Source organism: Rhinolophus sinicus, linkage group LG10 (assembly GCF_036562045.2).
Source record: "Rhinolophus sinicus isolate RSC01 linkage group LG10, ASM3656204v1, whole genome shotgun sequence".
NCBI lineage: Eukaryota > Metazoa > Chordata > Mammalia > Chiroptera > Rhinolophidae > Rhinolophus > Rhinolophus sinicus.
The window spans coordinates 58154159-58179162 of NC_133759.1; the positions used below are offsets into that span (position 1 = coordinate 58154159).

Consider the following 25004-nt stretch of genomic DNA (forward strand, 5'->3'; position numbering starts at 1 on the left):
GTCTATTATTATCATTTCTGTTAAATGGTATACCATTTGCCCCATCCTTTATATGTTTAGAAATACTTATGTATATATACATATTTACATATATACTCAACAGAAAAAATGTAAGTAAAAGTGTTGAACTGGTATCTCAGAAAATATGATAAAAATAGCTAATAAACTTTTATAAAAGTGCTCACTTTCAGTAATCATCAAGTAAATGGAAATTAAAAGCACAACGTGATACACAGTCACCAGAATGGTTACTCTCCTGCATTCCTGTTGGAGTTTGAATTGTATTACTACCTCAGATAACTGTTTGACAGTATATACTACAATTGGACTTACGCATATATTAAGACCCTGCAATACTCAACACAAATATATATTTCAAACTCAAAAGAAATGTATGTAAACAGGGCATTAAACAAATATTAGAAATAACTCAATATTGAAATAAAGAATTATAAATAAATTGTGTGTGTGTATATATACACACATACACACAATGGAAAATTGCACAAAAATGAACAGTAAAGAATTATTGCTACACACAACAGAAATTAAATATGGTAGCATTTCATAGTAGTATTTTTTCTAACAGCAAAAATTTAAAGATAATTCTAGTAAACAGGAAAATGGATACAGTATGCAGTATTCACATAAAAGAAGTACAAAAATATTGAAAATAATGAACTAGCATTTCATGCATAAAAAAATTAAGTAAAAAAAGCAAGGCTTAGAAGAACATTAGGTAGTATAATAGTAAACTAATACCGTGTTTCCCCGAAAATAAGACCTAGCTAGACAATCAGCTCTAATACGTCTTTTGGAACAAAAATTAATATAAGACCTGGTATTATATTATATTATATTATATTATATTATATTATATTATATTATATTATATTATACCTGGTCTTATAGTAAAAGAAGACCGGGTCTTATATTAATTTTTGCTCCAAAAGATGCATTAGAGCTGATTGTCCGGCTAGGTCTTATTTTCAGGGAAACACTGTATATTGTTTGGAGATTACATATATACACCATATATATATAGATATAGATATAGATATAGATATAGATATAGATATAGATATATACACACACACACACACACATATATGTATATATACATATATATGTGTGTATATATATATATATATATATATATATATATATATATATATGGTGCCAAAAAAATGTGTACACATTTTAAGAAAGGAAAACTGTATTAAAATTGTAATACTCAATACATACGAATGACAAAAGATGAATACAAGTAACTTTTGACTTCTGCAATTACAAGAGGTGCTCAAAGTGGTTACCATCAGCGTCCAGACACTTCTGATTACGGCGAACTATTGCTTGAGCATAGATAACATCTCTTCAAATGTGTATACATTTTTTTGGCAGCCCTGGTATGCGGTGTGGTGGGGGGAGGGAATGATGAATCCTAAATTAAAAATAGCCCCCCCTTATTTTGGGGGAATCTGTTCCAACCCCCCAGTGAATGCCTGGAACCGTGGATGGCACCAAACCCTATATATACTGTTTTATTCCTATACATACATATCTTTTCACTTAAAGGAAGCAATTTATGGCTTTTCCTTGTCATATCTGAATTGCCAGCATCACTATTCTTACACTTTGGGGCCTTTATGAAGTAAGTTAAGGATTACTTGAATACAAGCACTGCCGTACTATGATAGTTGCTCTGATAACTGAATTGGCCAATAAGTGACTACCGGGAGGGTAGTGTATACGGCGTGGAGATACTGCACAAAGGGGTGATTCATGCCCTCAGCAGGATAGAGCAGGATGGTGCAAGATTACATCCTGCTGCTCAGAACAACATGCAATTTAAAACTTACAAATTGCTTATTTCTGGAATTTTCCTTTTAATATTTTCAGTCTGTGGTTGACTGCAGATAATGAAATCATGAAAAGCAAAACAGTGGATAAGGGAAAACTATTGCAGTTTCCTTTAATAAAATGTGAACTCCAGAAGTCAGGGCTTTTGGTCTGTTTTTTATTTTTTTTAATTTTTATTTTATTTTACTATTTTGTAGTACTTAGAATAGTGCTTGACATATAATAGTCACTCAAATATTTTTGAATAAATAAATGAGGAGATGGATTGGTATGACAGTTGCAGTAGGACTTGGTAAAGTGGTTACTTAAGCTGGACAATAGGTACACAGGATGTATGTAACAATATTCCTTATACTACATATACATATGTGAATAAGTGGTCTTCTGTATTATAAATTATAATATACTTTAAAATTTGAAAATACACTATTGAACTTTCATATTGAGAAACATTATCAGGGAAGGTATAAAGTAGACATCTTCACCTCATCTCTCAGACCCAACTTACTCCTCTGCCTTGGTCCTCAGGGGAGGTGGGTGGGAGTGCTTGGTATAAGGTGGGTGGTAGTCACAGGAAGAACCTCACAGAGCTTGGTTGACCCCATATTTTAGATAAAAAGCACATTAAAAATCAGCATTTTTACATTATGACTTCACATGAAAATAGCATGTTGGTATGTCCTGCTTTGTGCCTTTGTAACAGCTAAGGAGGGAGGAAGAAAAAGAACTTAGATAAGTCCATTTGAGGGCAATTTGAGGTCATTGATGGATTTTAAGAAGTAGTTTTTAATTATCATTTATTTCACTGCTTTAGCTTCAAAGAGAATTTTCATGATATGTGTAAAAGTCACTTTCAGATGAGTCAATAAAAAAATACCTATATCAAGGAGTTACCAAAATATAGCATTAGGAAAGGGGAAAATTCCGCAATCTAACAACATGAAATAGTCTGCCAAAATAGTTTCCCCAACATTATGAGGATCAACTGGAGATTAAGCCTACTCTTTAGTTTCTAAGTTTTTGTTTTTTTTTGTCTTTCAAAAACAAGCCATCTGTTTAAACAACTTGGAGGGTGAATGTTCTTATTAGTGTGCCTGTTTCCATAGAGTATATTTTAGTTCTTTCCAGCAAGTTCTGGCTGAGTGCTTATGATGTGCCTAGCACCTTATGGAAATGTGGATAGCAGTAGGTTCTAGTTCAACAACAGCTCAAATACAGAGCTAAACCTCTACCATGACCCACTTCATGAGTTAAGAAACTGGGTAATTTCACTCCCTGCCATGTTATCCAGAAGCCTACATTATTATTGTTGAATGTCATATATATATGTTATCTTAAGAACTTTTATTCATTAGGACACTAAAGATATTACAAAGATAAGTTACCAACTCCAATAAGATATTCTGCAATAATTATACAATCTGCAAAGAATTGGTATCAAAATATGCTAAAATGCCTACAAATTAATAAGAATAACACAAATAATCCAAGAGAAATATGGGCAGAAAACCATAATAAACATTTCACACAAAACACATAAGCACAATAGACGCATGAAGAAATAGTCGTTATTGGTGATCAGGGAAATACAAATCAAGGTCACATGAGACACCATTTTACTGATACGTTGAATGGCCAAATGAAGAAGGCTTATGATACCTAGCACGGGAGAGGATGTGGATTCATGAGTCCAAATCCAATACCAGTAGGAGTGTAAGTTGATGCCATCTCCTCGAATTCTAGCTTGGTATTATCTCTAAGAGTTAACGATTCATATAGTCTATGACCCAGCAGTTTTACGCCAGTGAAATGCTTGCACGTGTCCAACAGGACACATGTACTTGAAAGTTCAGAGCACCGTTACAATGGCAAAAACCTGGACACAACCCAAGTGCCCATCAGTGGGTGAGTAGATGCTTAAACTGTGGTATATTCCTCAATGGAATATAACAGTCAAACCAAGTGAACTACAATAGTGTACAACTATGTGGATGACTCTCGGCAACATCATATTAAGTGAAAAAATTCCCCAAGTATTGTACAAGCATGATGTCCTTTTTGTAAAGTTAAAAACAACCAACATAAAAAAATAAAGTTTAGAACATACAGCATGGTGCCTATAGTTAATAATATTGTACTACATAGTTGAAAGTTGCTGACAGTAGACCTCAAAAGTTCTTATCACATGAAAAAAATGTGTTACTGTGTGTGGTGATAGATGTTAACTAGACTTATTATGGTGATCATTTTACAACATAGACAAATACTGAATCAATATGTTGTACACCTGAAACTAATATGATATTATATATCAATTATACCCAATAAAAAAAGGAAATACAGTCTTCTACTCTGTTTTGATATGCAATTGTACATAATTTAAAAGGCAGAAGACAATTGAATTATTAAATCCCTTCCACAATGTTAATACATAAATAAACAAAATAAAAACAACAAATAAAGTTTAGAAATAGGCAATTAAACTATTTAAACAGAAAGCAAGAAAATGGTAGTCACAGCATATAGGGTCAGATTCACAGATGCAGAAGAACAGAACCAGCATACCATATGGTTAGATGTTAGCTTCTGTGAAGATCTTTAGCTTTCATTTTGCATGGTGAATTTGGGGATAGTTATTATAGTACAAAATAATTACAAAATAAATATATCAAACTATGGTTATGCAAGGACCAATGGCAACTGTGTCATGGAACAAGGATTACAGTTAACCCCATTCTGTGCATCTGAGATTCATAGAAAAGAAAACAAACACTGCTTGGTATAAAGAGATGATAAACATAAGAAAATGTAGAACAATTTTTACAAGTTTGAAAGAGAGCCTCTGTGTACTGCTTCAAATCTTCCTTTGTATAGCACTAGTACTGCATACGGTATGGAAACCACTGCCCTGACATAAACAATGAACAGGAGACAGTCCCTACTCTTAAGGAATTCATGGTTGAGAGAGAATGTAATTAAGTGGATAATTTTAATAAAACTAACTAAATGATAAGATAATCATAAAGAAGTAAGAGAGCAAAGGGCAGGAGGCATGAAACTAGCCTGGACATGGAGCAAGTCATCCTAACAGGATGTAAAATCTGACTGGATTTAAAAGGGAAGGATATTTTAAGCAGAGAAATCCCATGTGTAAGTGCCTGAAGGTGGGACAACTGAGTTGCTGAAAGTTGTTCAATTTAACTGAAGTAGAGAAATGTGGAGGGCTGGAGGGAGAGACGTGGGGCTTGGGAAGCAGAAAGGGGCCTCACCATGAAGGGCCTTGTAAACTATACAGTGGGCTTGGGGCCTTATCTCAAGAGCCACAAGAAGCCATCCTATAGTTTAAGCCAGGGAGTGATAAGACTTGTTGCTTCATAAATAGCAGGCAGGACCAGAGGCAGAAAGTATCAGATTAGGGAGAGGCTGATGTAGTTGTCAAGGTGGGACATGGTGATGACTGCAAGTAATGGCAGGTAGGATGGAGAGAAGTTGGCAACTTGGGGAATTGCTGAGGTGGTAGAATAAGTGGACTCAAAGATCAATTGGATATAGAAACTTTACGAGGGGCAAGTCAAGAATCATTTCAACTTTGAGTAGATGGGAGATGGTGGTGCCAGGTGCTGGGATTTGAGAAAATGGAAGAAAGAACATAGATATCTTGTACAATGCATCCCATTTGGCTTGGCATTGGTTCACAGTGCCTCACAAGCCTTTTCCGATGAATCTGATATTTCTCCAAAATGTATACTCTTCTTGTTTCTAAACACCTGGACTGAGTTGTTAAAGATGCTGTCACAAGGTACCATGGGAGGAATCTGTAAATGAAGGTTTCCAGAATCTATGACCTATCGTTATAAAAGCTGCTTGATTTTATTTTCTAAGAAATTGCTGGATTAGTTGCTTGTACGGCATAAAGTTGAGGAGCATTGCTAACTATTTGTGCCACTGAACTCGAGGTTATAAAATGAGGTCACAGTTCCTCTGAGATTATTTCCTTTCATTTTGAAAGCAAAATAATTACCTAAGCATGGATCTACTGGGCAACAGCTAAAAAATAAAATCTTTTGCTTCAGGTACACCATAAAATAATTGCATATATCCTTTCCATTCTGAGTGTGGGCCATAAACATATGAAGGAAGCAGCATTAATTTCCTGTGAATGATTGCCGAGATGAAATTTTCTGATCAGTGTTAAAATAGGAATACATGAACCTACATCCTGTAAGGGTCTTGTGACATGCTAGTATTGTGGTCATTTTTATAGCCGATTCATCCTTTAAAGCAAGATGGCCATGGGAGTAATGCATTGTCAGATTGTAAGAAATGTTGGCCCATTACCTCCAGGTCAGTTCCTGAAGGATTACTGTTAATATTTGGCCTTGGGGAGAGGAGTTAATAAAGATCCATGTTCATGATGCTTTATGTATATATATATGCAGGCAGAGGGAAAGCTAAGGGAAATAGAAATAGTTTACATAGCACTTGAATATTAGTTACCAATTGTAGTGTCAGATGGGCACTAGACTTATCAGGGTCATCACTTTGTAAAGTATATAAATTCTAATCACTATGTTGTACACTTCAAAATAATATAATATTGTATGTCAACTCTAATTAAAAACTAAATTTAAAAAATTCAAACTCTTATTGAATCAAATGTAAAATTATTACACACACACACATATACAGAAAGTGCCAAAAAAGTGTACACATTTTAAGAAAGGAAAAAACTCTATTAAAATTATGCTGATGGTAACCACTTTGAGCATCTTTTGTAATTGCAGAAGTCAAATGTGACTTGTATTCATCTTTTGTTGTCAGTATATATTGAGTATTACAATTTTAATACAGTTTTTCTTTCTTAAAATATATATGTATTTTGCATATATATATACATACACATACATACAAACATACATTTATTTTTTTTATATATATATATGTATGTATGTATTACCAATTCTCATACTGCCAATGTGTGTGTTTATGTGGATGGTAATGTGGCAAAGTAGGCAGTAGAATAGAATTTGATGTTAGGGAGAGTGAAGGTAAATCCTGGCTTTGCCACTTAAGAAGCAATGGGAGTCTGAACAAATTATTTAAACTCTCTAAATTTTAGTTTCTTCATTGGTCAGTGGGACAATCTACCTCTTCCTTGGGTTAATGGGTTTAATGAGTTAACATATGTAAAGACTCTAGACCAGTACCTGATGTATCTTAAGCATTCAACAAATGGAGATAATGTAAGTAAAGTAACATGAATGTATACTAATGATTTGTAGCAGGCCGAAGTCTGATATTAGACCTAGATACCTAGCATAACTAAAACATTGTAAGATACTCCTTAAATTCGTTTATGGTTGACGTTTTTATCATGGTCTACAGGAAACATAATAATAACATATTCCATTGACTCTAAGATATGCATTTTTAAATATTTAAATGAGAGGTATTGACTTTGTCTGTATAACATATCAAAACTTGTGGAAAGAGTGCTCGCTTCCGCAGCACATATACTAAAACTTGTGGAAAGGATGACAGCAGCTTAGAAGAAAACTCCGGAGCCGATAATGGAGCATTCTTTTATGAAATGCTACATCATCGATGTTCTTGTTGATGGAGGATGACATTAGGAAAGCACACACACTCATAATCCTTGTCTGCAAAATGATTCAGAAGAACCGGACTCTGAGTAGGAAGTTCTAAAAATACCTCTTCCCATAATATTTTGTTTACCTGTATACTTTCCATTTTCTGTGTGTACAATAGTAATGTTAGATAAAAATATATGTCTAACTAGGTCTGTTTATCGAATAGAGCATTAGAAAATCAAAATAAAATAAAAATTCTAGTCATAAAGTATTGTGTCATAGTGTGTCAGCCTTTGTCATGTTGGCACATAAACAATGGGACATTTTATAACTTTGGACAACTTAGCTTTACTGAAATATGCTAAATAAGAAAGTATGGACAGCCAAGAGAATTTAGAGAGGTTAGAAAACTGAGTTAATACAGGCAGGCCTATCTGGATTCAAATCTTAGCTCCTCCAGTTACAGTCATGTTATCTTTGGACAAATGACCATCCCTCCAAGCCTCTGTAAAATGACAATTTTACCTAAACCATTAGGTAAGTTGTGTGGGTTAAAGGAAGTAATATAGGTGAAATGTTTATCATCCTACTGTGCGAGTACTTGAAGACTGCAATAAATATTATTATGATACTTAATAATCTATTGTTTTATTTTTTTTAAAATCAACTACTTCCAGATATTTGTCACAGCACACAATGGAAAACTATGTGTTGTATCTATCAGTTATCCACATAAAAACATACTTTAAAAAATATTAACGTTATAAATTAAGCTTCTGTATTTTGGTTAAGCATAATATAAAAATGAATGAATGAATATTCACCAGATTTGACAGGTACATTTATAATGGTCTGATTTAAAATGTAAGTTAAGTGCTCTACTCAAATATTTAAGTTCGAGGGCACTGCAAAGACATGTGGCCGTCTTCTAACTGAAACTGATAAACAGAAGAAATAAGTGATTGTTAATCAAAAAGACAGGCCATGTGTACTAAGAACACATGGACCAAAAACATCAGTGTCACCAACAGGGTTTCAAGCATAAGGCTTAAACTGGGAGACTTAAAGGCAGATACACGAACCTTAAAATTGAACTGTTACATCTATGGACAATTATGAAGAATGCTCTCGGTTGAATAGTAGGTTATTACTTCATTTAAAAACAGTTAATGAGATGATAGAGTGTTATAGATCCATATGCCTTTCTGAAGATCCTCCCTCATTGATTCTTACATTTAAGATTCCTTTTAAAGAAAAAAATAATGTGGTTCTCTGATGTTGACTTCAAATTATTTTTATAACGTTAGTTAAATATAAAACTTATATGAGCAATTGTAAAGTTAAATAGAATCAGAGAAAAAATAAAAGCAAATGAAGCCAACAGAATTAAAATTGATTGCCTCTATTAAATGTAATTGCTAAAGTTGTTTTGCGGAGACCCAGTACCTGCTTGCAACGTGAGCATGATGCTGACTGAACAAAGATTCCTTTGAGTTCAGCCCGCCTGAAACACCAAGTTGGGTGTGATGAGCCATTTTCCTGTCACTTTTCTCTTTTTGAACTACGGCAGAACTTTATCCCTCACTTGACATGCATTTAGTAAGTCTCCTATATTCTCTTCTCATTCCCTCTAATAAATACACGGTTCCAATGAAATCGTAAACCCAACTGCAAGTAAAGACACATAATAGTTATCTTTTGCTTGGTACCAAACACCACAAAACTCAGTGGCTTAAAACACCAATGATCATTTATTTCTCACGGTTTCTTTGGGTCTGGAACCCAGGAGCGGCTCAGTTGGGTACATCTGGCTTGGGGTCTTTCATGTGGTTGTAGTCACACAGTGGCCCAGGGTGGGGTCATCTCAAAATCTTTATCACTCACATATCTGATAGCTGGGCCAGAAAGACTTGAACAGCTGGCAATTTCCATGTAATTTTACACAATCTCCCCATTTGGTCTCTCCAGCCTGACAACTTCAGGGAAACCAGACTTCTTACATGGTGGCTTCCCTGCTGGATGCCTCAAGAGAGAGAGCCAGGTGGAAGCCATACCTTCTTTTCTAACCTAGGCTTGGAAGTCATGCAAGGTCACTTCACCTCATTCTGCTCATTAGAAGAAAGTCACTGAGTCCTGCCTGCATTCGAAGGAAGGGAAATTAGACTCTACTTTCTGAAGGGAGGAGTGTGAGAGAATTTGCAGTGTATTTGAAAACCTCCAGATATTGAAATCATATGGCTAAATTCAATTTTAAAATGTTCATCTGTGTGATTAGTATATGCTTTCATCTCTTTATAAATCTCATAGGTAATTCACAGAACCCCAAGAAAAGGTAAGTCAACCCCCACTGGTCTTTGGACCCCAATTTGAGAAAAACTCAGTTATGCACCAATTGCAGTAACATGGAATGGAGGTTTCCTTAAGTCACCATGCAGGAGATAGTGGACTTAAAGAAATAGGAAGAGAAGAAACTGGAAAGTGTTTTGTGAATCGGTGAAGTTGAAGAACTTGATGTCTGCATGATGACCTTATGTCTTTATAGATGCCTCTCCCACATATTCTAGTGATGGGGAAGAGGCCCACACCATAAGTAGCTAGAACTTAATGTCAGGATCTTGTAGTGTTCATTCATTATTCAGCAAATACTATCCACTGTTAAACAAAACATTCTTTTAGGTACTGGGGATATGTGAAGAAGAGCGAGGCAGTCTCTATCCTCGGGGTTATTATGGGTCTAGTGGGGGAAGACGGGCGTTAAGAAATTTATTATGAATGTAATAAATGCTACAAAAAGGAAATCATAAGGTTCTATAAGGTTCCATGGGAATGCAAACTTAGTCAGAGGTAGGCTGGAACAGGGAAAGACATGTGAGCTAACATCCCAAGAATGAGAAGATCACCAGATGAAGGGGAGGCAGGTGAGTTTTCTGGCTTTTTCTATATTTGCTTTCAACCACCATATATCTCTTGCTTCAAACATTATACAAGAAAGTGTGGCTACCACTGAAGTAATTTCTGGTCCATAAAAAAAATGTTGCTGGACAGAATACGAATATGCATATCGATTAATATTTAAGAATTATTTGGTGATCTGAAAATTCTGGTAAGGCATAGCAGAGAAACATATTCAAATGACCTCAGTTGCCTGTAAATCTCATGAAGGCAGGCCTTTGGAATCATGTGGTTTTCAGACTGTCCAGCAGTGCGCAGGGATTCTGTGCATCAGAGCTTCCCTTCCATTAGCAATTTGTTTCTCCATTGCTGCAGCTAAAGAGTCAGAAAGAGCAGCTTACCTCGCATTGACTTCAAAAGGAGCCTGGGTCTCTGCAGCTGGCAGCTTTGCTTTCCGTATGTTTTCCACTTGTTGTCAGTAGGACCCCTGTGAGCTGAAAGATGGATCTGTCATTCCAAAAAAAAAACAAAAAACAAGAATGATAAGAAACGGGGGGGCAGACCCTCCTTGCCTCTGACTAAAGATTCAGAGGCCCTGAACTCTTCATCTCTGTGGGGAGGGTATATCTTAACCCCCCATAACCCACACCTAAGAAGGGAATGAAAAGGCTTCTTCAGAGTCCCCAAATGCCAGGGCTGAACTTTCTCCCCTCTGTTCCCCTCCATGTTGTCTTGGACCCAGTTAGCATAATTAGCTTTCATCTACCTCTTATATCTGAGACAACTTATAATAAACATAAGTGATCCCAAATGACTGAGACGTGGCCTGCAGCTTACCCATGAAGTTGCCATTATCTGGAGGGATAACAGTCTGCGTGCTGCCTTTTGTGTTAATGAAGGGCTCCAATTAAAACTGTGTGACTGAGGGTGGGGATTGACTAATCAGAATGGAAGCTGGCCACAGGTACAGACATTAGTCCTTTAATTTCTGAAGTAAACTGTGGAGAGGTACAGAAGTCATGAGAGGCGAGGGAGATAGTCTCAGGACGGTGCAATTTGCTAACTGGTCAGGACATATTTTAGAATTTTAACAGTGGTGCATCTGTAAAGGTGGTGCTTGTTGAATTACTTGGTACATGGTATGGGGTGTATATATCCTAAAATGACAGAGTACGCACTGCAAAAGAGGTGGTGCATCAGAGCTCGATGTCAGTGCCCGGTTCTTTGCTTGTGACTTGGGGAAGTCACTTATCTCCCTCAACCTTGGTTTTCCCATCAGGCTAAATGATGCTGAAGCTTCCTTTCAGCCATCACATTCATTTGTACAATTCTTAAGCCACAATCCAGGCACTGTTTTTGTTCTTAGTATGCAACATTGTGTTGTGATGGAGAGGCTGCCCTGCTACTTGGGTCTGAATCCTGCTCAGTGGTCCAGGGCAGGTTCAGTAAGCTCTCTAGGTCCCATTTCTTCAACTGTAAAATGGGGATTTATAATGGGGTTGTAGAGTTGTTGGAGATGAAGATTAAAAGGGAGGATGCAAGAAGCGTATTTAGCACCATGTTTGGTACAGCAGAAATCAGTAGATGCTAGTTATTATATTTAATATTGAGAGTGGTGTGAAGAGCTACAGAGCATTTTTCTTCATCCTTCAAACTCTTCCACAATTTTCAAGGTTATTTTTCAAGTCCTAGTTGCCCTGGCTCTTGAGCCTACTCCTAGTGTTAATGGCACATTGAGTGCACGGGAAAGAAGTGGCATGGCGCCATGTCTTCAGAACATGTGCCAAGCACCCCCAAGGGCCCATTGTCTGATGTCTCAATCTGTTCAGCAGGACTCTGCCACGTGCCAACGTCAGCTAAGCCAGGAAAAGAGCTAGAGTCGTGGTGAAGTGAAATGTTCAACAAAGGAGAGTTCTGCCTTTTGTTGGAATTTGGAAATGGTATTTCGAGGACTCTTAATTTCAGATGTTACCTTTTCTTCCATCTGTTGGCATGATTGGGCTGACAAGTGGTAGAGGCTCTGGATAGAACATCTCCTGGTTAGAATTTTCCTATTAAATTCTAATCAGAAGGACACGAACAAATGAAAGAACAGTAATGACTCAGAATTTCAATATAAAGGGGAAAAGGCATATATTGGTAAATTACAATTGTTTATAAGGTGGTTGAAATCCTGGGAATTCGGTGGCTCATTTCATTGAAGGGTTGAGGAAACATGTTGACTTCAGGCTTGGCTAGTTCAAGTTGTTCAAATATTTTCACCAGGACTCTCTCCATCTTCCAGCTCAGTTCTGCTCTATTTTGGCTTTATTTTCAAGGAGATTTTTCCCAAGTGCTGGCTAAGAAGTCCACTAGTAATTCTAGGCTTGCGTTTTATCAATGTTTCAATCCTAGCCGATTAAGAACACTTCTTTTTCAAATCATGCCAGTGAAGTCCCACGCGGGGTTCTCATGGGTCCAGCTGGAGTCATGGAGATGTTCTTCTCTGAATCTCACTGCAGCCAAGGCACACAGTGCTCTGTCTGGCTGGGCCCAGGCCACAGACATCCCCGTGAGCCAAAAGGAAGTAATTCAACCTTCACACACTAAGAATGGGGGGAGGTTGGTTGCTGTCAAAACCAGCAGATCCCATTCCAAACAAGGCGTTAGGCCGAAGAAAGCCATCAATGCAAACCCATCCGCAAAGGTTTATCTGGAAACTGTAGTGAAACAGTGGGGAAAATCAGGTGTTAGGCTTGATGAATTATTTTGCTGTTCTCTTTTCTTTAGCAAAGTCCCGGAGGTGCATTCATCCAGCAAGCCTTGCCTCTGTTGAATTCTTACTCTGTGCCTGGTGTTGAGCTCGAAGCTGAGCCCTTGGAAAAAGCAGGACCCTCGCAGAACTCCTGGCTGGTGTCTGGCTGAGAGCAGAAACGAAACATGCCACAAGTGTGTTACATTGCTCTCCAACACCGATTTCTATATTCCCTCATTCTCCACTAAGGCATGGACCTGCTTTTTTCCCTTTGAAAGCTGATGGCTCAGCCTCCAGGTTCCTTTGCTGGAAGGCATGTTATGAAATGGGATGCACTGTCAGAGACACAGGTAAGAAATCTGAACTGCATGGCCTCACATAAACCTCACCAGGTCTCTGTCAAGAGCGCCTTCCCCCTCAACAGGTGTAAGGACAAAAGGCCCATTGTCCTAGGAGCCTATAGGAGAAATGGAAAGAACATGTCCTTGCTGGTTAATCTGCTGGTGATAAAGAGTATTGTTTTATCGTTTGCCATCTCCATGGTTCCATGGGATGAGTTCTATTGTGACACAAAGTCCGCTTTGTCTTTCCAACCCAGTGAGATGGTTAGATTGACCTTTCATACATTCCTCGGTTGTCACAACCTGAGCACTGAGTTGGTATTATGCATTAAGAATATTATGATTTTTTCCCCACCAGGGCACTATCATCTACAAAGATGCTATGATGCTGAAAAATAGTGTGATTCTCTTTTGCTTAAGAAAAAACAAAACTTTTTTGGAGCAGTTTTAGGTTTATAGAGAAATTGAGTGGAAAGTAGGGCTGCCATCTACTCCCTCACCCTGCCCCCACCCCAGTTCCCCTATTCTTCACATTTTACATTAGTGTGTCAGTATGGGACATTTGTTATAATTGATGAGCCAGTATTAATAACATTGTCATTAACTAAAATCCATTGTTTATATTAGGGTTTATTCTTTACATTGTATAGTCTGTGGGTTCGGACAAATGGATGACGTGTTTACCATTATAGTATCGCACAGAATTGTTTCACTGCCCTAACAATTCCCTGGGCTCCACCTATTTCTCCCTTTCTTCCTGCCAGTCACTGGTGACCACGGATCTTTTTATTGCCTCTGTAGTTTTCCCTTTTCCACAGTGTCCAACAGTAGGGCTCAGATAGTCTGTAGTCTTTTCAGATGGGTGTCTTTCACTTAGCAATATGGATTTCAGGTTCCTCCAGGTCTCTTTGTGGCTTGATGGCTCATCTCTTTTTATTACCGAATTGCTTCTGCTTCATATTTAAAGCTTTCAGTGGCTAAAAGCAGCATAGATACCCCCACCTCTCATTTCCCCCTTGCCTGGCGTTTTCATAATGTTGAGAGATCACTAGTCCTCACCGAAGTTTTAAAACGTCAGCTTCCTGTATGTGTGATTGGAAAGAATCAAATACAGAACAATTTCAAGTAGTTTCTGTAAGGCTGGAGAAATAAAGAGAAAATTCGAATCTCTCAGTCATAGCCAAATTAGAAAAGGTCTGTTCAGGCTGCAGGCAACGCTGGTATTCTTGGCATTTTCACCCAGAAGAACTTATATCCATGTAATTAATGTTTTCCCTAAAATAAACCATTTCCTGATCTTTTTCTCTCCTGGCAGCATCGGAAGTCCCACTCACTAGATGAGTATTAACATTGGTTTTTAATTCATGAATGCAACCTTTTCTTCTTTATTTACATTTTCTAAACAGAACCCACTTAGTCCACAAGAAGGGTGATAGTGCAGGAGTTCCCATTCACTTATCTGGTATTTGATAGTTGTAAAGTATGCAGGCTTTAGAATTTGAGGGAGTGAGGTTAGTGTCCCGACTCTGCCCCTTACTAGCTGTGTCTTTTAACAAGTCATTTCTCTTCTCTCACCCTCATTTTTCTCTTCCGCAAACCACAAGTAATAACAGGCTCTCCCTTGTGAGACTGTGAGGGAGATGGAAGGAGATAATCCATGGAAAGCATTAAGCACAGTTTCAACAACAAAAAGCTTCCTCCTACATCATCCCAGCCACACCAGGCAACTGGCCTGTGTATAAAGGAAATGCTGAATCCAGTGTAGATGCTCATTAAATTATTCCTGTCTGATCAAGGGGGCAAAGGGAGGGCAAATCCTATCACGTGTGGGTGCTCAGAGAACACAGTCAAGGAAGCCGACTTAATTGGGGTCAAGCATGATGGGAGATTGGGTACCCTGTGCAATCTTGTGGAACCAAGGACATCACTTCTAGTGCTTTCGGCTCTGCCCCTGCTGAGATAGGGCCACTGCTAATAACTCACTTTCTTCTCTTCTCCACCCTCAGAAAGCCCATTTCCTGAACCAGTGCAAGTTTTGGTTGGCTTGGCGGCCAACCTGGTTTCCAGGTTTAATGAACAATTTCTTTAGGGTGACACTGAAGGGGACAGTATCATGCTCGGTTTCATCTCACTCCACCCCCAAACCTTTCAGCTAAAATAAGTTATCATCTATTAGTTATTAAGGTCCAACGTTGCAAGCAGTCTCAATCCCACACAACATGAGTGCTAACTATATACCTTGGGCAACATTTTTTATCTTACTTTTACTTTCTCCTCACTTTCATCATTTTGTGGAGGAAAACTCCCTTGCCAAAGGTAAATAAACTTAGACATATCCTGTCTCCCTTACATCTTTGTTTATCCATAAACTGTCAGAGGTACAGAGGAAAAACCACTAAAGCATGCTCAAAGGAGGCCAAGAGATCAGATCATAAAAGCTTGATGTTAGGGGAAGATAGTACCTAAAATGATATCAAGTTGTCTCTATGTGATGACATGAATAAAAATTAAAGATGCCAACAAAAGTCCTACTGTCACAGTTAGGAATGGACTCAATTGTGTAAAAAAGCATAATGAAAAAAAATACAGTAATGGTGATGTGAGAAAGTACCATAAAGGGAGTGAAAAAGTGATAAAGCTTAATGGTGAAGAGCATAAACTTGGTTTTGAGATTGGATTTGAAACCTGGCTCCACCTTTTACCATTAAATGGGCAACTCATTTACTCCACACCTTACTTTCCTCCTGTAAAATAGTATCTACTTCAGAGGATTATTTTTTGAAGACTTGATGAGATAAATATAAAAGTGCTTGATAATACTTGGCTCAGGTAGACTTTCAATAAGAGTCAGCTGTTACTTTTAGTTTGTTAATAAGGATTGTGAATCAAGAGTCACATAGAATGAAACATTGCCCCAATTTTGTCACAAAAAAACCTTTTTTTTTTTTCCAGGGCACCCCATGAGGTTAACGTTCTGAGGGAAACAACTTGAGAAATGCTGCCTTAAGCAAACAAAACCTCAGACTCTGAACGGGGAATATTTGTCTTGAATATCCTTGTTAGAAAGTTAAAAGTTTTAAAGTGGTACTTGTGGTTATTTCTGTAACATTTTGGGCATCCGATGTTGTGTCAGGAAGGCATATTCAAGCTGTCCTCATTTCTACGGAAAATCAGATTTCATTTACATCATACCTCCTCAAAGAAGCATTTCTGGGATCCAAATAAAACTGAGGACTGCCTGCTCAGATTGGTTGCAAGCTCTGTAAAGGAAAGTCTTCTCCTTTCACCTATATCCTGACAGCAGGCCTCTGCCTACCCACCCTGAGCCTGGGTCAGAATTTCCCTTGATGAGCACAAAAGCCATCACCTATCCCTTTGGAAGGCACTGTGAGCCTGGAAGAAGCATCTTGAGTCTCTCTGGAGAATTAACTGCGTGCAAGGGTAGAATGTTTTATGATCTGTTACAGATGGATAATACAAGGTACAGACTAGCAGCCTTGATTTTTTTTTTCTCTTTTAAAGTAAGGAAGCTCGGCAGTGAAACTCATTTTCCACAACTCCCAAAGTGGTTTTGCAATAAATCCATGAATTTAATCAGCCTCCTCTGTTGAGGCAATCTCCCCTAATTGGGTTCTTGTGAGGGACAATAGACATGATGACAAAAATACTTCATCTCTGAAAAGGAAGCCAGAGTCTCATCAAAAATACTGATACTAAAACTCCCATCCCCCCAAAGAAATGGGGCACGGGGCTTCCAGAGCAACTCCTGGCACCAGGCTCATGCTCTCTCAGGTAACATTTGTCTTTTAGTCCATTATTCTCTTTCTCCTTCCTGGCAAACATCAAGAAAATAAAAATCCTGAAATGAAAACCAAGTGTCCCCAGCACCATATTGGCCATTAACCAAGTGGACTACTGAGTAGGCTTCTAGAAGTTTTCCAGAAGATTGCAATAGAGTAATGGGGAATTGCATTAGAAATGAAGACAGATACAGAACACAGAATCCAAACAGCACAAGTTTGTTTCCTTTCTCTTTCTCTGGTAAGCAATTCCCACTCCTCTCTGTCAATCCTGGCAGTAATGGTGGGGTTTGGAAGGGGCCCTGCCAGAATGTTACACACACAGCTGTTGGCGTCAGCTGGCAAAGCAACCTAGTGAAAAAAGTGGGGATTGGAGCTTGGTGCCTCATGTTCCCCCTTTATTTGGACAAATATGATCTCCAAATGTAGCTGATACCTTCTGTTTTAGGTGGGTCAGAGGTTGGTGGCAGGGTGGGGTAGGGGGCGGGAAAGAGAGAGAGGGCGAGGGGGGCGGAGAGAGAGAGAGAGAGAGAGAGAGAGAGAGAGAGAGAGAGAGAGAGAGAGAGAGAGATCCCAGTATTAGAGGCAAGCCTTTCTCTGAAGGGGTTGGACAGCAATGGCAGATTCAACCTAGATTTTTTTTTTCCATTCTGGAAAATGAGAGAAGCAAACCATGGTAATTGAATTAGAATTGGAGGAAAGGGAAGAATTTCATAAGGATGTCATCTGTCCCAGTCCCATCCAACTTAGCTTGGCATTCCAGCACCCTCGCCATTCTCTGCATGTGGGAACATTCCCACATCTGTGGCCACTGGTGGTCAACAGATCATCTTGGTGACAAACATAAGAACTCACCTGAGGTTCAGCAGACACAGGGCCAAAACTGGAGGAGGATCTGTGGAAAATGCCATCCTCCCTGCGAATTGGGCACAAACACTGGAACAACAAAAGAGCTAGTGTGCTTCAATTCCTCTAGCTGCAGGCCCTCACTGACTGTGAATAGGGGCACTGATGGGGCAGAAAGGCAATCACATCCCAGGTTCCCTCCTTTCAGTCCTGAGTTGTGGTTTCCCTGCTTCCTCCCGCTGCTTCAGTATGAACTGCTCCCAAAACCAACAGTAAAATGTAAGCACCACTCTTTGCAGGAAGAGAAGAATCCTCATCTCTTTGGGGAATTTTCTTTTGGTGCTTGTCTTGCTCACTTCGGCGCCCCTCTCGTGCACACACAAAGCTGTGGGGGTTTCCAGACGATCCTCTCATGTAGACCAGGGCTCTCAGCAAAGTGCAGGCTCAGAATCACCTGAGAATCATTAGAAATACACATTCTTGGTCTCACACAGTCCTACTGAATCGGAAGCTCTGGGAATTGGGCCCAGCAACCTGTGTTCTAACAAGCCTCCAGGTGATTCCACTGCACACTTTATTTTGAGAACCACTGATAGAGGCTGATTATTTCTCCAGAATTCCTTACATTTTTATGCCTGTGTGTCTGGTACTTCCATTCCCTCCATTTGGAATGCTTCTTGCTTTTCTGCCTGGCAGGTTCCTATTCAGTCTTTAAAGTTCTTCAAAAATTGTCCTCTCTTATTTGTAAGCCACCCTGACCCCATCTTCTACACTTAAGTAAAATTAATGGGCCCTTGTTTGTATTCTGACAACACTTCAGGCAGCTACTAATACATTATATTACAATCATTCTATATCTATTTTTTACACCAGGCTGAGAGAGCAGGAAAATGTCTAATTCAGCAAATATTTTGTACAAAATATCTTGGGCTTATCATTGTGTTAGCTCTGGTAATACTAAAATAAAATACTAAAAATCTTAAAATGTATGACACTGCCTCTTTCACTTAATTCACTGCTGAATGCAAAATGAGATTTCAAATCCCTGGCTTAGTCTCACCTCTGACATACGTAACTTCAGGCAAGTTATTTAACATCTTTGAATCTCATTCATAGTAAGGAAATGCTGATAGTATGTATCTCGCTGTTTATGGGATGATTACATTAGAAATGTATGTACAGCACTTAGCATCATTGTTCCTGCTCAGAGCAGGCACTCAGTGAAAGCTTCTCATTACTGCTCCTTGTATTAATGCTAATATCACGATCATCCCATTGCTAACAACTTTCACTGTGCCTGGGACAGAGAATGTGAGCATAAATGTTTGTGAGGATTCTAAAAAGTCAGGGTTCTAGACTTATCTACTGTACTTCCTGGAGTACTTGACACTCACGATGAGCAATCTGACTTTACGTAAAATGTTTCATAAGATATGTAAAAATGTACAGAGAACTTTAAAACTGCCTCCTTTAGTTGCCCGGTGCAAGGATCAATCAATACTGAGACTCCTGCTTGAGTTATTTCAAAGTTGTTTTAGGTCAATTCACCCTCCACTCCACTCCCAAAACCTTTAAACTATGATTAGTTCTCAAAATTGATGTCACGTTAGAGTCACGTGGAACGCTTTAAAAAAAAAAAATCTATGCCTGCGTAACTCCCAAAGACTCAGATTTAATTGATATGATGTATATTCTGGGCGTTGGGACTCCCAGGTGATTCCAAAACAATAGCCATGGTTTCTACCCACTGAGTCAGAAAACCTATAAGGAAAGTAAATGGTGGCTTATGAATAGTTAACTATAAAGGTTTTGCCATTTTTCATAAAATTAAAGTATGGTAAGACTGCTGGAGGTGGTGTGAGGGTAGTAAAACAAATGAAGGGTCTACAGAAATGTTTTCAGTAAGGTAACATCCCAGGTGGGTAGGAACTTCTGTAATAGAATGATGCCTAACTCAGGGGCACCAGGAATAGCTTGTCGATGATGCTTGTAGCTGCTGAATTGCACTGAACTTTCAATTCAGTCTCTCCATCTACCCAGCTTACCTCTCGTGCCCACATTCTGGGCAAGCCAACTTCATCCATCAATAAGACCCTAAAGGACTGTAGGAGGATTCCCTGTGTGTCAGCCTGGATGTTTTAGCTACTGAAACTCCTGACAGACATTTTGAAACTGCTATTCTCTCTGGTACAACTTAGAGATTGTCTTATGCCTGGTGCTGAGAGCTCCATGGATTAAGACCCCTATTCCTGGCTCGCCATCAATCTCCAAGTGTCTCCCTCTCCTCGACATTGCTTTTCTGATAAAGCAGCCCAAGTATGATGACAAGGGAGTGAGTTCTTGGGACAGGGTCCCAGTGCCACCAGAGCAAAGCTGAAAGCTCTGACAGACAGCCACGTTCGTTCTTTTTCCAAGCTCTGGTTAGAACCAGTAATGGAGTGTCTGGAGAGCAGAAAGTTTATTTCAGTAGTGATTGTGTAGGAGAGGCGTTGATGAATTTTAAAAGGCAGATAATGCTAAAATAGCTAATGGGGGGAATTAAATAATAAACAAGCCTATGGTGGTAGACTTCACATTGAAAAGAGAATTCCTTTTACCCACGACTTTAAGAACTACAGTTATTAAACAGCCATGTTTTCTTTAAGTCACACTTGCTTAGAAACATTAGCTCACTGTTTCTTTTTTTCTTTTTCTCCTTTGCCCTTGCTCCTCCCCCCATTTCTTTCCTTTTCCCATCAGCATTTTCAGGGGCAAGGAAATATACCATAGTAGTGATCAGGGAAGTAGAAATGGGAGAAGGCACCTCACACTTCTTGAGAGTTGCCCATGCGCCAGGTACATTATGTAACAAAACCTTGAATTCCCACAATATGGATGTTAGATACCTATTGTTGTAGAGATTAGGAAAAATGGCGTTTAGATAATAAAATGCTATTTTCCCAAGGAGGCATAGCCAGCAAGTATGAGAGCCAGGATTCAAATTCTGAGCTATGTGATTCCACAGCCCAGTTTCTTCACATCGCACTGGGCTTGGCTGTGCTGAGAACCAACTTCTTCCCAGCAATCATGATACTATGTTTACATGTCTGCAGATGAGGAATTGCTGCATTTGGGGCCCCTGGCTCATCTGGTTAGACTAGGCCATGAGGACAGCTATTATTTCAGCTTTGATCTCTATCTTGTACCCTAACTCTAGTCGTCCTCTTCTCATCATGTGTCCACCCCTGTGACTGTGGGGATACCCGAGGGAAACGTTAGGGGAGGGGATACGATGGCCACAGGGACAGACCCACTGGGAATTAGTTCTATAGATGCTGCAGCTTTTTATTTCTCAGGGCAGACATTTCTTAGATCTATAGGAGACAGAAGGGAGAGAGTCAAAGCAAGGAGAGTCCCAGGTTAGTAAGATGCTGTGGAAGAACATACAGTAGCAAATTCAAATGCCATTTAATAATCATCAGCTCGCAGATGCTGCTATTGCCAGGTGTACGCACTGACGGAAGAGAGGACCCAGTGGTGTACAATGTGCGGTGCTTCTGGCCAGACCTGCTTCTTCCCTTGGGATCAGAGAACACTGGAGCAAAGGGAATTTTGAAATTGGGTCCCACCAAATGTGTAGATTGAACACAGGTGAATGAACCCTTCATTGAATCTCATCGACTTCCTGTATATTCCTATCCAATGATGGTTGGGCTTTACCATTCAAAAATTGGAATCAATTTTAAAAATAATGACATTTTCATTAAAAAACTAGGCTGTAATTTTTCTAGGGGTCAACTGGGTACCATGCATATTATTATATAATCTCTTTGGGCTGTAGGAATGGAACTGGTTTTGTACTATTATAGGAGGAGAGATTTTTAATGTGTTTTCTTTCCTTTCTCTGAAGTTGTGGTAGACAAGCAGGCATTTAAAATTTGCAATTCTGTAACTAAAATGATACCCCTACTGCATGGTTTAGGGCTGTTTTTCTAGGAGTGGGCACAGATGGTGTTTCTGTCTCCTCCAGAGAATATTTTAGGATGTAAAGTGTCTGAAATAAATTATTCAACTGAGGCCAAAATAGTCTTCTGGAAAAAATCATATGTGAATAGGAAATAAGAGCAGTCTGGCTGGGGCCTAAAAAAGTTAAAATGCAGCTGGTTTTTAGAAATGGTAATATTTGTAATAATGTTTGTATTGGGAATGTAATGAGACCTGGAATTGTGGAAGGGAGCACTGCTTTACCCAGGAAATTTAGTGATTATCTTTTTTCCCCTCCCCTCTCCTCCCCTCCCCTCCACTGTTCTCCCCTGCCCTCCTCTTCTCTTTTCTCTCCTCCTCTCCTCTCCTCTCCTTTCCTCTCCCCTCCCCTGCCCTCCTCTTCTCTTTTCTCTCCTCCTCTTCCCTCCCCTCCTCTCTCCTCCCCTCTCCACTCCCCTCCTCTCCTTTCCTCCCCTCCCCTCTCCTCTCCTCCTCTCCTCCTCCTCTCCTCCTCTCCTTTCCTCTCCCCTCCCCTCCTCCCTCCCTCCCCTCCCTCCCCTCCCTCCCTCCCTCCCTCCCTCCCCTCCCCTCCCCTCCCCTCCTCTCTCCTCCTTTCCTCCCCTCTCCTCTCCTCCCTTTTCTTTCCCTTCTTCCTCTTCCTCCTTCCCTTTCCCCTTCCTCCCCTCAATACTTCTCAAAATGTTATGAACATACGAATTACCTGGGTATTTTGTAAAAGCGCACGCCTAGACTCTGCATGTCTGGAGTGCGGCCTAAGAGCCTACATTTCCAACAAGCTACCAGGTTAGGCTGCGGTTCCTGCTCCACAGGTCATACTTTGAGTAACACGTACGAGAGGAAGTTCAGATAAATTACATAATGGTTTGTCAAATGAGTAAATTAATTCATTCATTTCTTCAATAAGTATTTATAGAAACCTGCTTTGTGCTGGGCGCCGAGCCAGGTATTGTAGATAAAATAATGAGCATAACAAGCCCTGTCCTTGTCTTTATTGAGTTTAGATCCTAGTGTGTATGATAAACAATCAAATAATCACATATTGAATATAATATCACAACTATATTAAGTCCAAGAAGGAGTGATGAGATCTTACAATGGGGTCCCTTCTTTAGTGAGTCAGAAAAGGCATCCCTGAGGACGTGATGCTGAGCTGAGCTATGACGATAATAACAATAGTCATGATTATTATAATAGCAGGCAGCTCACCATTACTGAGCATTTACACTGGGCTGGTACTTTACGATTTCTGTGCATTATCTCATTTAACTCTCACAGCAACCTTGTAAGGTAGATGCTATTATTATCCAATTTTACAGAAGAGAGAACTGAAGTTCTGAGAACTCACACAAGGTCATAGCGAGTACACAGCAAATGTATGACCCGAATGCAGGTCGTACATATTCTCAATGACTCCACCTAACCGCTTCCATGTGTCATCTGGGACATTAACTAAGGAGACCACTGAATCAACTCAATCAATGGAATCAACTACTGTGCTTCTTGCTGTAACAACAGCCATGGAGGAATCTGTTCTCCTGCCGATGTGATGTAGCAGGGAACACTCTGGGCAAGAATCAGGAGATAGGAGTTCGGTTCCAGCTTTGCCAATAACGTACTGTGTGCTTAGGCAACCGGCATGACAGCTACTACTTTTCAAGCACCAACTGTGTGTCAGGTACTTTGCAGGAGCTTAACATATGATTATCTCAAGTTTTCAAGATATTTTTGTAAGATCAGAGTCATGTGTTAATACCTGCATTTCAGGTGAGGAAATTGAAGTTTAGAGAAGCTAAATTTGCACAATTTGTAAGAGGTTGGATACAAATGTGAGAGGTCGGTCAACTTAGTGCAACAGTTCTCAAAGTGTGACCTGTGGGGACCCATCATAGCGCCTAAGCCCTTTTCAAGGGGCTGTGTAGTCAAAACTAGTTGCATAACAACACAAAGATATCACTTACCTTTTTTATTGTGTTAACATTTGTACTGCTGGCTCAAAAGCAATGGTGAGTAAAGCTGTTGGTGCCTTAGTAAAATATTTAATTTTTTATTAGTGATGTTAATTGTATAAGTTAAAGTAACATTTTCTCTGGAGATATTATATGAGGACTTCTGATAAACACACTCACATCAGCTAAAGTTTCAGAAGATAAAAACATACCTGGAAGCTAGTGCCTAGAAATATATGCGATATGAATGATAATAAAAGCCTCTGGGACAATAACCTGAAAGTATTTGCTGCCTATAATACAATTTGGGCTTTCAAGCAAAACTTAGAATATTGAGAAACTTGTTTCTACCACCATGAGCTCGTCAGCTTTTCCATTCTTAAAGCTTCTTTTTTTAAATAAGAGGGGTAACATTCATGAACCTGTTTTAAAAAAATGTGTTTTGGAGGATTTGCAAAACTCAGTGAACTAGTATCTTCCAAATATTCAATGCATACTGTTAAAAAGCCATGCATGGGTAAAAGAACCATTGAAGGGGCCGGCCTGGTGGCTCAGGAGGTTAGAGCTCCGTGCTCCTAACTCCGAAGGCTGCTGGTTCGATTCCCACAAGGGCCAGTGGGCTCTCAACCACAAGGTTGCCAGTTCGATTCCTCGACTCTTGCAAGGGATGGTGGGGCTCTACCCCCTGCAACTAAAAAAAAAAAATTGAACACGGCACCCTGAGCTGAGCTGCCACTGAGCTCCCGGATGGCTCAGTTGGTTGGAGCGCATCCTCTCAACCACAAGGTTGCCGGTTTGACTCCCACAAGGGATGGTGGGCTGTGCCCCCTGCAACTAGAAACGGCAACTGGACCTGGACCTGGAGCTGAGCTGCACCCTCCACAACTAAGATTGAAAGGACAACAACTTGAAGCTGAACGGCACCCTCCACAACTAAAATTGAAAGGACAACAACTTGACGTGGAAAAACGGCCTGGAAGTACACACTGTTCCCCAATAAAGTCCTGTTC

At 39.5% G+C, this 25004-nt stretch overlaps 1 long non-coding RNA gene across 3 annotated transcripts in view; it reads left to right on the forward strand.

Moving 5' to 3' along the window:
- The window catches only part of LOC109461181 (uncharacterized), a 362773-nt gene that overhangs the window by 101151 nt on the left and 236618 nt on the right, over positions 1–25004 (forward strand). For 2 of the 3 annotated variants that reach the window (XR_012489737.1, XR_012489736.1), the window contains exon 2: positions 13113–13427. This is a non-coding gene — a long non-coding RNA (uncharacterized LOC109461181). Of the gene's footprint in view, positions 1–13112; positions 13428–16370; positions 19054–25004 lie in introns of those variants that run through there. The other variant, XR_012489735.1, reaches the window with a different exon arrangement.